Genomic DNA, 17144 nt, shown 5'->3' on the forward strand with positions numbered 1-17144 from the left:
AGCTTCTGCATGAACTTCCTAACAAGGTCCCGACGTGGAAGTGGGATTACTTCAGGGTGCAAAGTGCCCAAGGGTGGCCTTTTCAGACAGGGTGGGGGGAGGCCACTCCTGATTCTGGTGTCACTCTCAATAAAGAGACGGTGAAGGGCCTCTGACAATGGGCACAACAAGGTTTAAAGTGCCATCAGTACTTAACGGAGGCCAAGCTTATTGAGGCCGGCCTGAGTTCGGGTAGGTTTCTTAACTCAGGTTTCTTCTTTGCTTTGTTCTTTCATTTTTTTTGATGCCGAACTCTTTTCTGCAGGTGTGATGGACGCAGAGAGGACTCGTGGGGGGTGCTTGTTCCAAGGCATGAAGAGGAGGAAGCGGATCGCCAAGCGAACTCGTACCGAGCTGCCCCAGGATGAGGAGCCTCAAGTTCCAGGCCACTCGCCGGAGGATCTGCCCAGGGAGCCTGAGGTGGCTCCTCCGATGCATGAAGCGGTCGGGGTGCCTTATGCTGAGACCACTCACACAGGTGCTCCCGCCTACTCTAGTGCCCCTGCTTACTCTGGGTCCGCTCATACGCGGGCTGGGCCCTTGGGTTTGGGAGCTCAAGGGGAGTTCAAGAGCGTGTTGTCGCCGAACTACGCTCTTCAGAAGAGTAGGGAGGCTACTTTCCCTGAGGAGATCGAGGCGTGGACCGATCTTCCCTTGAATCAAGTTGCTTGCCGTGCCATAATTCATGCTATGGTGGTAAGTCAGATTTCGTCTGCCTTCTTTATTTTCTATCCTTCTTACTGTTGTCGCTCATTTGTTTCTTTTGGTAGGTGAACTCTTCTATTCACGCCTTAGCGGCCCAAGTGGAGAGGAGCTCGCGACAGGCGTGAGCTGCTGAGGCGGCCGCTCATGCTGCCGAAGAGGCTTTTCATGCCACCGAGGCAAATACCCGAGCTGCTGAGGCGGCTGCTCATGCTGCCAAAGAGGTTGCTCGTGTTGCTATGGCCAGGCAGGCGATGTCTCAGCGGGATGCCGAGGCCATGGGGGTAGTCGTGAAGCATATGGCGGACCTGAGGTTGGACCTGCAGCATCAGGTCGAATACCTTTAGGAGGACATCAGGGAGAAAACGCAGATTTTTTCCCAAGGTATTGAAGATGCCAAGAAGAAGACCGTTGAAGACTACATTGTCTCGCCACATTTTGACGACCTGATGGTGGATTCTTACAGAAGGGGATTCAAACTGAGCCGGTGGATGATCCGGAACACGTATCCTGACCTCGACGTTAGTGCCATATCCACTTCGCGTATAACTCAGGAGATGACCAATGCTGCCGATGGTGAGCCGGATTCTAAGGGCGAGGCAGGGCCTTCGGGTGTCGTTGAAGTGCCTTCTGATGAGGAAGAAGTAGCTCCGGGCTTGTAATAATTTTTTTTTGTTTTTGTACTCTTCCTTTTCTTGCAATGAAATAGACAATCTTTTTGGTTAAGTGTTCTTTTTTCCGAACTGATAACATGCCCGATCTGTTTCTTACCCGGGTCATTGTACTCGCGCGACCTATTTCGGTGTTTAATACTTAGTCTCTGCTCCGCTTTATTCTTTTGATTGATATTTTTCCGAGCTGATAATATGCCCGACTTTTCTTTGCTCGCTTATGCCAAGGTTCCTCTTGTTGGCTCTGCATCTTGGCCTAAGACTCTTGTAGCGATTTCGTCCACTTCGCTTGGCGGTTTATAGGTAGTATCGTCTTAAGTTAACAATGTTCCACGCTCGGGGTACTTGTTTGCCTTCTAATGTTTCGAGCTCGTATGCCCCCCCCCCCATTGTGCAAAGGGCCATGGGCTGGCAAGGTATTTGAGGTCGAAAGCAGGCTGATGGTGGATATTGGCGTGCATCTGACACTTGTCGCATTTTTTGATGAGCTCGACGGCTTCTGCCTTCATCGTTGGCTAGTAGTATCCTTGTCGAAATGCTTTTTGGGTGAGTGCTCTGCCCCCCAGGTGTCCGCCGCACAGACCTTCATGAGTGTCGCGGAGTACGAGCTCGACTTCGGCAGGTCACAGGCAACGCAACTAGGGGAGCGTGTAGGACCGTTGGTACAACCATTCGTCAATTATGACGTATTTGGCTGCCTGGCGCTGCACCCTCTTGGCCGCATTGCGGTCTGCAAGAGGGTTCCATCTAGCAAGAAGCTCGCGAATGGGTCGATCCGGCTCGGCTCTGCTTCGAGGACGGTTCTAGGCCGAGGTAAGTTCTCTATGTACACGGTTCTCATGTTGTTGTGACTTGTACTGGCTAACTGGGACAGAGCGTCGGCCTCAGTGTTCTCTGACCTCGGGATTTGCCTGATGAAGTGTGACTGGAAATTGAGCAGGCCTCTTTTACTTTTTCCAAGTATGCGATCATGGAGAGCTCGCGTGCTTCGTACTCGCCCGTAACCTGGTTGACCACGAGCTGGGAATCGCTGCAAATGACTATGTGCTTTGCTCTTACCTTTTGTGCTAGGTTCAGCCCTACTATTAGTGCTTCATATTCTGCCTAGTTGTTAGATGTCGCGAACTCAAAGCGTAGTGCGTATTTCAATTTTGTGCAACCCGGGCCGCATAAGACTATTCCAACCCTGCTGCCTTGCTGGTTCGAAGAACCATCTACGTGAAGGATCCATGGTTCCTCATCCCAGTTCACGCTTGGCCTGACCAGGAGAGATGCCACACTGGCCGCTACTTCACGGGGTTCAGACTCTATTGGCTTGGGAGCTCCAGGTTCGCCCGAACTGGGGACCTCGGGCTCAACCTGTTACGGGGCTTCGAGGCTAAAAGTGCACTCGACGATAAAATATGCCTTAATTGCGGTCTGTGGTTTGTACTGGAGATCGTACTCGCTGAGTTCGATGGCCCACTTTGTCAGCCGACCAGTGACCTCGGGCTTCAGCAAGACTTGTCTTAGGGGTTTGTCGGTTAAGACGACGACGGTGTGAGCTTGGAAGTACGAGCGGAGTTTTTGAGCTGAAATCACCAATGCGTACGCTATTTTTTCTATCTGTGGGTATCTCGTCTCTGCTCCCTGCAGAATTTTACTAACGTAATAGACGGGCCACTAGACCCGATATACTTCCTTTATTAGTACCGAACTGACCACCTTGTCGCTCGCCGAGAGGTATAGTTCTAAGACCTCGCCCTCCTCGGGTCTGGCTAAGGTTGGCATAGTGGTGAGGTAGGTTTTTAGCTCGTCGAACGCGAGATGGAAATCTCGGGTCCATTCGAACCCTTTGCCTTTGATTGCCTTAAAGAAAGGCAGGCAGCGGTCTGCCGATTTGGACATGAAGCGGCTCAGAGCGGCTATGCGGCCGTTTAGCCTCTGAACTTCTTTTACTTTCCGGGGTGGTCTCATATCAAGGATGGCCTTTATTTTGGCCGGGTTAGCCTCAATACCGTGCCGGTTGACAATGTACCCTAGAAATTTACCCGAGGTGACATTGAAGACACACTTGCTTGGGTTTAGTCTCATTCTATATTGACGCAGAATTTGGAAGACAAAATCCAAGTCTTTTATTAATTCCTGCGAGAACTGTGTTTGACGACCATGTCATCTACATAACATTCTATTTTCGTGACAATTAAGGGCCGAAAAAGCTTATTTACAAATCTTTGGAAGGTCGCCCCAGCATTCTTTAGTTCGAAGGGCATGACCTTGTAACAGTATAGGCCGAACTCGGTTATGAAGCTGGTTTTTTCCTCGTCGGACTGGTCCATCTTGATCTGGTTGTAGCCTGAATAGGCGTCCAGGAAGCTTAGCAGTTCATGTCCCGAGGTCGCATCCACTAGGCGGTCAATTCGGGGCAGGGGGAAGTAGTCTTTTGGGCAAGCTCGGTTTAGGTCGGTGTAGTCGACGCACATGCGCCACTTGCTGTTAGCTTTTTTCACCAACACTAGGTTGGCTACCTAGCTCGGGTAATGAACTTCCCTTATGAAGTCCGCTACGATGAGCTTTTCGACGTTCGTCGTCGACCGCCCTCCAGCGCTCCGGGGCTAAGTTGCGTTTCTTCTGTCTAATGGGTCTGACTACAAGGTCAGTGTTAAGTTTGTGAGTTATAAGGCCAGGGTCAATACCGAGCATATCTGCCGCGGACCATGCAAAAATGTTTAAATTTTGAAGTAAGAAACTCACCATTTCGGTTCGTAGAGGCTCCTTAACGGAAGCACCGATCTGTAGCATTCACGCCGGATCTGTAGCCGAGGTCGGGATTGCGACTATTTCCTCAGTGGGCGAAGCTCGTTCCTCGCCCTGCTCCGTAGGCCGCTCCAATTTGAGGTCGTCGGCTGCCTTGGTTTTTCCCTTTAGGGCAGCAACATAGCATTTGCGGGACTCGAGTTGGTCGCCCCACGCTACCCCCACACCGAAGTCCGTGGGGAACTTCATTGCCAAATAATAGGTGGAGACCACTGCACGCAGAATATGTGTAATTGGTCGCCCTATTATGGTGTTGTATGGGGAGGAGGTCGCGACCACCAGGAAATCGTGGTTGAGTCTTACCGCGCACGGCCATGTGCCGACTTCCACAAGTACTGTTATCTTCCCCAGGGGCCTGACTTCCTCTCCGCTAAAGCCCACCAGAGGAGTGTGCACGGGCTTCAACTCGCTTTTCTGCAACTATAATTGGTCGAACGCCGATTTGAAAAGGATGTCCGCCGAACTGCCTGAGTCCACAAGTACACGTCGGACTTCGAAGTCGTTGATCCTTAGTTTTATGACGAGCGCGTCGTCGTGGGGATAGTGAACACCTCGCGCGTCGTCTTCTGTGAAAAAGATCGGTTCTTCTATCTTCGGCCTCTTTGGAGGGTTCTGCTCCTCTCGGGCCGCCTCACGAACTGACGTTCGTGCTGCTGCCGAAATGCAACCTGCTACCACCGAACCACCCACTATTACGTGGATGGTTCCCCGAACTGGCCTCTCTTTTGTGGGAGGTCGCTACAAGGTTTCGGTCGGTCTGCTGCTCGACTCGGGGGCATCCTTTCCGTGTTCCCCTTGCCGACCTGCTTTATTACTATTGTCATTATGTACAAAATTTCTCAAATACCCGCGACGGATGTGTCCCTCTATCTCGTCCCAGAGATTATTACATTGCTCGGTACTATGACCGTGAACTTTATGAAAACTACAGTATAAATTTTTGTTCCTTTCATTTGGGTTCCTCTTTAGGCAAGGTGGCCACTTTATGTAGGGGGCGCGTCCTTGATCGTCATCAAGATCTCGGTCCGCCTTGTGTTCAACGGCGTGTAATCCATCCGAACTGCTAAGGGAGCTCGAGACAGCTGGCTTGGCTTCTTCTATTGCCTGGGTTGGAGGGTTTGCCTTCTCTTTTTCTTTTTTCAACCCTGCCTTCTGTTCTTTGGTTGATTTCTTCCTCCGTTCTCATGAACTTGTCCGCGAGCTTGAGGAAATTGGTCACAGTTGCTGGCTGGTTGGCCACCATGTGCCATTTGAATTCTTTGTGCGTTACCCCTCTTTGGCCGCTACGAGCTGTACCGCGGGGTCTAACCGAGGGATCTGCAAGCATGCTTCATTGAACCACTTAATGTAGCTCCAGATGGGTTCTCCTTCTCTTTGGATTACCCCGAAGATACTTTCCTCGGTTCTGGGGCACCGCTTGCTGGTAACAAAGTGGGCGGTGAAGATCTGCACGAACTGGGCCCAGCTTCTTATTGACCCGGAAACTAGGTTCTGGTACTAGGTGCGGACCACCCCCTGAAGGTGGTGGTGAAGGCCACGCACATGCATGACTCGCTGGCCCTATCGAGGTGCATTTGTGATTGGAATGCGTTGACGTGGTCGTTGGGGTCAAAGGACCCATCATACTTGTCCAGAGATGGAAGTTTGAAGTCTCTGGGCAAAGGGACTACCAGAAGTTCTGATGAAAGGGGGGAAGGAACTGAGAGAATTGGGGCGGTTTTTACCTCGTCCGAGCTCGTCTCTTCCTTGCCTCTGAGCTCGGGTAGGACACGGGTAGTAGTTCGGCGACTTCGTCAATGCCTTCTTTGAGCGGGCCTGGTGCTGGCGCTGCTAGCCTCCGTGTTGCTGAGCTCGATGGGCCCGAAATGCTGGCCTGCTGCTAGGGCACTGAACTGGTTCTCCATGAGTGGGAACTCGGGCTTGGAGCACCGAGGTGACTTTGTGGGCGAGGTTCCTGACCCACCTGCGAGCTGCGAGGCGGGGGTGATTTTTCTTTGCTTTCGGCCTAGGGATGAGGCCTGGCTATTAGGGGGGTTCTGGGGTTGGGAAGCTTCTCCTCAGTGAGGTCGCCCACCTTGAGGGGAGGCCTTAACTGGCTTCAAAACAAGGTGCCGGGGGGGGGGGGGGGAGAAGTGACTAATTTAGGTGTAGCTGAGGGAACTGCTGCTGGTAATGGTGCTGGGAGAGGTGGTGCAATACCTGGTGTTGCTGGAGTTAGTGCAGCTGGAATTGTTGCATTTGGGCTTCCATTGCCCGCATGCATTGCATTAGATCGTCCAACTGGTTCTGGCGGGTTGCTAGTGGGATAGTAGTTGGTTCAGCGAAGTTTGTTTCAATAGGGAGTGGAAGAGGGATGTTCAACGAAGGAGGGTTCAGGGGCGCCATTGCTTGTGGCACATTCAAACTAGGGATCCCATCCACTGAAAGAGGGATGGTGAACTGCCCAATGCACACCACGGGAACACGGAGTTACTCTCCGGTGGTGGCCGTTTCTGCTCCACGTCCAACACTGTTGGAGGAGGCCATGGGTGTTGGAGTTTTTGAAAGAAGGGTAGGTAAGAGAGATTTAGAGGAAGGCTTTTAGAAGCGTTCCCACAGACGATACCAATTGATGAAGCGCAATCCGGCCGGTCTCAGCTGTCAACGATTTCGCCTCTGACTGGAGCGACGGGGAGCCTGAAACGAAGAAGATGAGGGAATTCTGGGGGGAACCCGGTGAGATAACTCCGAAGCTCAAGTTAGTATTCTCTCAAAGGCAAAGTAAAGACCAGATGATGCAAAGTTCACATACCTTGTTGTTGGGGGTAGGGGTCCTTTTATAACCACTTCGCGCACTCACTCCGAAGCCCTTGTCAGGTCGGGTATGATTACCCTTGCTTCTGTCAGTTCGGGTGTCATCCTTTCTGCTGGGACAGAACCATCACTGCTCTTTATCGGAGCCGTCTCTGTAACTGGAGATGGCGGTGTCAGGAGGCGGTGGCAGGTGGCCATCAAGTGTCAGATCCCAAGTCAGTCAGGTGCGCCGCCCTTGGGTACGGACTTCCTCGGTGTCAGGCATGGTACGGTTTGTTTGGTTTTGGTGTCCTGAGGGCGATGTGGTGGAGTGGTGAGCGAGGCGAAGTCTTGAGTTTGGAGGTATGTCCTGTATTGCTATAGGGCAGGCCAGTTCGGCGAGGTGTGTCCCGAACTGTTACATAGGCCAATTCGGGTTACAATCTGGCTTGGGGCCGAAGGGAGAGTTTGGGCTCCTAGTAGGGAGTTTGGACCGCTGGTAGGGGAGTTCGGTCCGCTGGTTTCTCCCCTTGGTGCTCGCACCTTAGGCGTGCTTTTGTGTCGAGCTGTTGCCTTTGCCACATATTGCATAACTGTGAGGTCGGGCCAAATCTTCCTTCATTAGAAATATTCAATGAACGAGAATGAAATTTATTCTCATCTGCAACCTTTCTTATTTGGCTCGGTTTTAATCAAAGTTTGTTCAATATTGCACAATGCATTGCTTCATCATCATCTTCAGTCTTCTCGCAAGCCATGATTGTCTCCTCCATGGCCTCTGCTTGTATTGATCCGGGCTCAATTGAGAACCGATCTAAGATGTTTGGTAGTTTGTTAGAGGAGAAAGGAATCGAATCAGCCACTTGGAGGGATAAGAGGGTGACTCTAGTATAGTCTCTTGATACTTCCAAAGTCATCTCTTTGCCTAGATACAAGCTTTCCTCCAAGAAGTAATGATCAACATCAATAGTCAGTTGTTTGTGGTTGTGAAAACATATTTCCTGGAACTCCATCAAAGAACCCCATTTCATAAAATGCCACTATGCGCTGTCTGTAGGAACTACAATCATCTTTCCAAGGTGATGTAGTTCAGAGTTTAAATAGATACTGATTTGTGTATATTCAGATAATTCGTTCAGAATTATTTGCAAATGTTGATAACAAACAACATTAAGAAGAAAATGTCCATTATAGAAAATTAAACTAGATTAATAGAGATATATAAGCTAATAGATTGCCTCCTGCCATTCTCTCCCATTTCTATCTCTCTTCATTCCTCTTTTTACTGTTACAGTTTCATCGTCGACCTCTGCTAGAACCAGAAGATGCGACAACAATTTTCTCTTTTCTCCTCCTCTCCTCCGCATCCTCTTTCATCATTGCCGCCGCTGCGGCGGATCTGAACACGGCAGATAACCAAAGACTAACACTAACAATGCAAAATGAAAATTTAAATGTTAAAACAAAGCTGGAGGAAATGAAAACGAGGTATTTTGAATTAGAATGTTGTGGATTTGATGAATGCCAAGCTAGTAACGAAAGTATAAAATGAGAGAGAGAGAAATAGAGGTAGAGAGAAGAGGAGAGAAAACAGAGGCAGAGGAGAATGGAGAGAGAGACCGGAGAGAGACAGAGGCCAAGGGGGAGGTCTTAGATTGGAGAGAGAGTGGTGCTATGAGACAGAGGCCAAGGGGGAGGTCTTAGATTGGAGAGAGAGTGGTGCTATGAGGGTAATATTGGGTTTTAAAAAAATTTATAAGTCACGTGGAGTCACATATGCATAGATCGTGACAGAGTCTTAATGGATGCTAACGACAGGGGTAGAATTAGTCAATTGTCAAAAACAGTAAGAGTAGCGTAAATCAATTTTCAAACAATAAGGGTATACTTAGTCAATTAGCTAAACTATAAGGATAGTTTAAGAAATTTATCCTAAAATTTATTATTTTTTAGAATCCAAATTGATGTTAACTCCATACGTTGTGAAATTTGAGTTTCAAAAGTAAAAGATGATGTGGCAACATTTCATTGGTGAGGACAAAAAATTGTCCCCTGAGGACAGACGATGTGAGCTCCATACTGCCATAGCCATAGGGCGCCCAAATGGTATCTTATGGAATGTATCACCGAGGGTTTATTTCCAGCCCATTGTCAAAGTGCATTTCTTGGAGCAATCGATGCTCTTCTTCCCCATAAAGATTGAGTGTATTTTTTGCACAAATTTCCTAAAACCCTTTCTGTACATCAAATTAAAGAGTGACATGTCAATACTCTCTCATACTAAAATTTCACATGTGCAAATTAAAATAATAGACATTTCAATCAAGAATAAGAGTTCCGCCTTGACTTTCGATTTCCAACAATTAAACGCATGAAAGTTGAGATGATTTTGTGACTGATAACCAACTGGAATCAACAATCGAGAATAAGAGTTCCGCCTTGACTTCCAATTTCCAGGAATTAAATGCGTGAAAGCTAAGACGATTCTCCAAATGATAACCAATTGGAATCAACAATGGAGGTAATTAATTGACCTTTCTCTGTTGTAGATAGACAATAAAAGACTCAAAAGAACAGAGAATTTATCACCACTTGTCATTTAGAATCCATGCATCTTTATAATGTTTCGATGTCAAATTTTTATTAGAGCAACAACATCTCCACCCGGAAGTTTTTCTTTATATATACCATGGTTTTCGAATTGCTGTTGACCCGGACGGTTGGAGATTTTAGCAACGTGAGAGAGCCATCATCTTCCATCGCTCCCACCGAAACCCATCAAAAGGTTAGCGGCGTATCTGCAACTAACTCTGTATCTGGGTACTCTTGTTAACTCCCACGAGATCAATGGGGATACCGATGCTAGCAATGCCGGTGATAGCACCTCCAGTATGTCGCCCCATAGAAAACTAGGTTCCCCGGAGCTCCACTTGCTTCCGCCACTTTCCCAACAAAGTTTCAGTTAGAAACAGAAAAATATAGATGATAGTATGACTGTAGATGAGGAACAAGCTTATGGGAGCAGGACAATTCACTGGTATCCCGGTGATTTGGTCGGAGTTGCTGGGGTTGAGTGAGCTCTTGATGAAGTCCATTTCATTTGATCGGATGATGACGCAGTTGGTTCTACTAGCTTGTGATAACATCTCATTGTGGATCAAGCAACCACTCCCAGATCTTGGATAAATCATTGATTTTGTGGCCTAACATCACTACAGAAATATAGAACACGACACAATAGCTGAAGGTATTAATCGGAATCCTTGCCTATCTCTAAAGAAGTATCGACTCAAATCAGATTTCTTACATAATAGCTTCTTTCATATCTCTGAGTAGATTACTGGGATCTTTGAGGTTCCCATTTCATTTTAGAAGTAACGGGTTTAGATGGTCAATAAGTTACGATATGTTCATCATCAACAATAGAACACACCAGCTACATGCATGAGATTTGTGAAGATGATGGTTCTCTCATGTTGCTAAAATCGACAGAGAAAGGTCAATTAAATATTTTACCTCGATTGTTTATTCTAGTTGGTTATTAGTTAGAGAATCGTCTCAACTTTCATGCATTTAATTCTTGGAAATCGGAAGTCAAGGTGGTCTTGATTGTTTAATTTTCTTTGTTTTTTATTTGAATCAAATAGGAAAAAGAAACCCTAACCAGTATTTTTTATTTATTTTAAAATTTTAATATATGAAAATTAGAGAAGACGTTTTGAAACATATGTTATTCTAATTTGTACAGTGAAATTTTAGTATGCTGACATGGCACTCTTTGATTTGATGTACACGAAGTTCTTCATGAAGGATTGTGTAGGAAATTCGGACTCATAAAAATTTACCTAAAATCTCTATTGCTCTCTCTCTCTCTCTCTCCCCATAGACACACATGTTCCCAATAACCTAATTAATATCCTATCCTAAAATTTCTCCTCAACTATATCCCCTACTTTCTCCTAAATTATCTCTAACTCTCATTTATCAATTTTATCCCCTAAAATTTAGTAGATAGTTTTTCTCTTAAATTATCTCTAATAACTATTTATCCTCTCCCCCACAGCCCCACTAATCTATTTCTATTTAAAGAAAGTTTGAATTAAAAAAATAAAAAAAAAAAAGTATTTAAATATTCTAATGAAATTATATAATAACTTTAAAATATTTATTAAAAATACAAAAATAATTATAATAGATTTAATAATATTCATATTATTAATAATTTTATATTTTTATAAAATTCATCATGAAATTATATACTAACAACATAAATTATGGTTTATTGGACTACTCAAATTAATATTCAAATAGTAAAAATGTAACATTAAAAAAGAAAATATTATTTAAATATTTCAATAACTAAATATCTTAAATAACAAAATATTAAAAATAGATAAATAATTATATAACAAAGTATTTAATATTATTTAGTAACTTTAAAATAAATAAAATTCAAATAACAAAAAAATTAAATATTTAAGAAACCAAATATTTTTACTAATGAAATATTTAACATAACTAGATTTTAAATATTTAAAATAAATAAATTATGTAATAAATTTAAAAAATTTCTTAAAACTAGAAAAATAATCTATCCATCTATCCATACATATACTAAAGTAGAGTTTTCCATGTTAGTTGTCCTCTCCTTGCTCTATTATCCAAACCATTAGTGAAAACTAACCATTGGTTAATTAATAAATGTTCACATTTTTAATGTTTAGTGTAATTTACATTAATCATTATAATTTAATAAATTCTAATTAAATGTTTACAATAATTCTTTATTCATAAAAGGTATTACCAATTGGCATAATTTACTAATTTCTATAAAATCAATAAGTATAGGCTACAATTATCAAATAATTAAGGGAAACTCTTTAACTAAAAATCCAACTTTTAAAATAAATAATAATTAAAAAATTAGGAAATCAATCTATGAAAAAATATTCTCCAAAACTATTTAAATAATAGCCCATTATTATCATTCAACTAAATAATTATTAAAAAAATTAGGAAACTAATCTATTAGAAATTGTTTCATATTTATTTAAATAACAGTCCATTATTATTATTTTAATAAATAATTATGAAATAATTTAGGAAACCTACCAAATTGGTTTGATTCATTTGTAGGTTGTTTGGACAACCAAATTGACCTAGCTAGGTTTGGGAATTGGTCATTGAAAACCAACCAACCATTAGTGAAAAAAAAGTCAATTCGGATTATATTGGTTTGTATCAATTTTTGGTTTGGTTGGTTGGTTCAAAAGATAGTGATATTATTAACTTTTGGATTATATTCGGTTATTAACTTTTTAAATTTAAAAACCATAGTGATATTATTAAAAATATATTTATATATATATATATATATATATATATATATATATATATATATATATGATCGCTTTGGTTTTTGTCAATTTACAAATGGCCAAACTAAAATTGACTCGACTTGGTTAGGTTGGGAAATTGCTGAACTGAAACCCAAGAAAATACTAGAAAGTTGACCAACTTGAGTCGAGTTGGGTCGTGTTGGTCGATTTCATCGGTTTGATGAACAACCTAGCTTTCATTGTTTAGCTTTCGGTTAACAAAACCTATGCATCGCACGGGTCCCTACTAGTTATAACATAATATTCAAATTAATAATAATTTAACATTTTAAAAAGTTAATAACAAAATTATGTAATAATATTATAAATTATAATTTTATGGGTTATTAAATTCAATAAATAATTAATATTTTAAAATTTAAATAATGATATCATTTAAATAGTTAAGTAATATTGTAAAAAACTAATTTCACTTATATCAATTAATAATTATAGAAAATAACTTTTGAAAAATTAATAATTATTAATAAATATTTTAAAATCTTAATCTATATTATATATTTATCTATACTAAAATTAACATTTATTATATTTTAAATAATTATTTTTTATGATAATTATATTTTCAATATTTATGTACAAATCTTTTTTTTTTGTTATTTAATAGAAAATTTTCAATAATTATTGGAGATTAAACTACTTTAATTTAACTTTTTAAGTTTAATTTATTGTACTTACTATATTTATTGTATTTTTGTTATAATTTATTGATTAATATTTATTAGAGATTAAACTATTATTTGAGATTACACTGTTTACTGACTAATTTAATATATTTTTTAGTATTTATTGTATTTTTGTTGTTTTTTATTGTATTTTCATTATCAATATATTTTCAATAATTGTATATTTTTGTTATAAATTTTCAATAATTATTGAAGATTAAACTATTGTTATTTATCAAAGATTAGACTATTAATTTAGCTGAAATTAGGAGTGTTCACAGATTGGTTCGGTTCGGTTGTAGGTTGTTTGGCCAACCAAATCTACTTGGTCAGGTTGGGGAGTTGGTCACCCAAAACCGACTGACCATTAGTGAAAATCAACTATTTCGGGTTGTATTAACTTGGGTCAAGTTTCAGTTTGGTCAATCAGTTTAAATTTAAATTAAAAATTATAGTGACATTATTAAAAAATTAAATTTATGACATAAAATATTTTAGACTATGAAATATGGGAATTCTCCCATGATTATTGAAGATTAAACTATTGTTATTTATCAGAGGTTAGATTATTAATTTAGCTGAAATTAAGAGTGTTCACAGGTTGGTTCAATTTGGTTGTAGGCTGTTTGGCCAACCAAATCAACTTAGTCAGTTTGGGTGGTGCACCCAAAACCGACTGACCAGTAATGAAAGCCAATCAACTTGGGTTGTATCAGTTTAGGTCAATTTTCAGTTTGGTAGATTGATTCAAAAGATTTAAACTTAAAAATTTAAATTGTCAGTCATGAATTTGATTGGAGGTGTGTGTTTGTTTTACAAGTATTCATTCACTCGGTCAGATTTTCCTAACTTGTATGCTAGATTTCCTCTATAGGTCATTTTAAGGAGTGTTGCAAAATAAACCAAGTAACCGCCCAGCACTCCATTTGGTTGACCGTTGACCTTGCCCAGCTAACTAAACTCCTTGAAAGAAACTATGGCTCTTGATGCGAAGGTTCGTATCCTAGCCAACTCATAGTTGCTTAACTATCATTCTTTGCTCTTTGTAGCCAACTCATAGTTTCTTAACTATCATTCTTGTTGCCAAGGTTCGTATCATTCTTTGCTTTGTATCCAATTCATAGTTTCTTAACTATCATTCTTTTACCCACAAGTTAGTAGTTGATATCTTCTCCTTATTTGAGTACAATTGGATTTATCTTGATATTAAACTTCTTTTATAGCCATAGTTATATGTTTATTCTTATGGAACAAACAGGAGTTCTCCAATATAATCTTAGGACTCATTACATATTTTTTAATATTGAATTTTCTTTCATAAACTACACTTGTAATGATAGAAACTTATAAGCATTTCCTCTGAACCATTATTAAATATAGAATAGCTATTTATCTAGATTAAACAAATTATAGAACAGTTTTTCGTAAAAGTTATATTCTCACCTAGCTTTTCGACAAGGGGAAAGAACTTTCTCGCAGAAATGTATCCAAACTTTAACATGGTCCAAATTCAACTCCTTTCAGGATCAAACAACAATTAAATGGGCCATTGCCCAATACTGGTACCCATGGTTTTTAAAACCGGACTGGAAAAATCAGGAATCGGTCACCCGATAGATTCTATTTTACTCTAAAACCGTTGATTTTGGTCAGCAAATCGTTGAATCGGTCGGTTAATTGTTCGAATTGTTTTGACCGTTTTTCATTTTTTTTTTAATTTTATTGTCAAAACGGGCCAGCCATTCGGGTCAAACGGTTGGACCGTTTGAACCAGTAACCAGACCCCTGACCGGTTCGGTCACCGGTTCATTTTTAAAAGCCATGCTGGTACCAGCCATATCCTCTTGTGACTTATGGTTCTTCTTCTGGACGAATGTCACTTCTCAAAGTTGAACCCTTGTTCTTATGCTTCCCATGCTTCTATTCAATAGTTAGAGAGATGCCAAAAATGCATAACTAAAAAAGAAAATGCACGAATCTTCTATTTCTTACCCTAGTTGACAAACCAAAGGAGGGAAAACAATTGTGACAATTGAAGATTCGCTTAGTAACGGCCATTAGTCGTTCATGATACGTGCATCTATAACATAAGACCGTAAAGTTGGCCCTTCTTATCAGGTGAACTTCTCACCAATGGATTTAAGGGTGTCAATGGACCGGTTTTGGATTGGATCTGTTCAGTCCAAGATCAGTTTGGATGGATTAGACAGACCAACAAGATATATTGGATTAGATCAATCCGATCTAAAATATTTATTAGATTGGATTGGACTTGATCCATCTATAACAAATTTATATTGGATTGGATTAAGCCAATATCTGACCGATTGATACAAGATAAAAATATGTGTCAATAGACTGGGTTTGGATTGAAATCAATCTAAATCAAAATGAACTTGAACAAATTGAACAGTTTAGACATTGATATGACCAGTCCAAATTGGTCCAAAACATTCATTGGATTGGATTGGACCTGGTCCATTTATAATGGATTCACATTGGACTAGATCGGATTGGACCAAATCCAGCCCAATTGACACCCCTCAATGGATTGGTGTCAAATGGGAGACATGTGAGAATGCAAATGCAGAATTAGGTATATTCCAATATGACACTGAAGAGGGCTCTTCCTCGATTCAGTGTCCACTTGTTAAATTGCCACCGTGTATCATAATCACAGCCTGAAGTCTGGACAAGGCATCAAACTGTTTTCTCATGACCATGGTTTCCGTAGTTTTCTTTATATACCATATCAGGTATCATCAAATATATACTACTTTGAAAAGCACGAATAGCCATAAAAATATTTCTGGAATTTTCTTAAGGTAAAATTTATCCCTTTATATTTAAATATATTGATAAAACAAGAGGATAAATAGGGTAATCAATTGTTGATATTAAATGAGCTGAAAAATGTAATATTAAGATATTCAATGCATTGAATTCTCTCTCATTAAATCCAACATTTAAGTTATTAACTTGCATTTACCTTCATTGAATCATATATTTAAGTCATTTTTGTTTCTTTTCCTCATTAAATTCTATTAATTAAATCCATACATAATAAATTAATAATTTCAATGACATAAAAATTTATACTTTTAAAATATACCTAAAAAATAGTGTTTTCATCTAGGTGGTAGTAAGAAATTAAACCATTTTTGAGTCAAATGGGTCAATCCATGTTCCCACAATTAAATAATAAAATTCAAAAATAGATAAATTGCAAAAATATAGAAATTAAAAAAATTGGGGACACTTTTATCATAATATATTCAACATATTAAACAATAATAAGTATGATAAATAAGAAATGTTTTAATTAATGATGGAAATGGATTATAAAATTTAAAACCAATTGAAATAAAACTATTTTTCATATTCTCTCATTAAATCTCATATTTAAGGTATATTCTCTCATTAAATCATATATTTAAGATCTCATCATTAAATTCTACTAATTAAATCTATGGTATTAATTTTAATAGCATAAAAATAAATATTTTAAAAAATAATTTGAAAACAAAACCATTTTCTTCCCTCTTGGTGGTGGATACATAATTTAACCATATGGGTTAACTAATAAGACATCATTAAAAAATAAATAAATAACAAATAAAATATCAAAATACAAAAAAAAAAAGAAAAAAGAATTGGGTATATCTCTAATGTTATATATTCATTATACTAAACAAAAATATTTATTATATGTAAGAAGTAAATTTATTAATGATGAAAATGGAATGTCAAATCTAAAATCAACCCAAAAATGAAATGATGGCATAATAAAATAAGAAAACATTTAGAAATTAAAAATACAAAGAATCACAAAAATAAAGAAAAATTAGAAAAAAATTGGAGCACCTTTTTGTTGTTATATATTTATAAAAAAAAATATTGGGTGCATTTCTAATATTATACATTCATTATATTGACAAAAAACAAATATTATACATAAAAATAATTTTATCAATGATGGAAATGTAATACATAATTTAGTGTTGACCAAGAAATCAAACTATTTATCTTTTTAGGTGGTAGGTTAGTGGTTTGGGTCAAATAGATTAATCAATGACATGATAGTCACATAATAAATCTTT

This window comes from Nelumbo lutea, chromosome 1 (genome assembly GCF_056320005.1).
Source record: "Nelumbo lutea isolate HS-2025 chromosome 1, American lotus-T2T, whole genome shotgun sequence".
NCBI lineage: Eukaryota > Viridiplantae > Streptophyta > Magnoliopsida > Proteales > Nelumbonaceae > Nelumbo > Nelumbo lutea.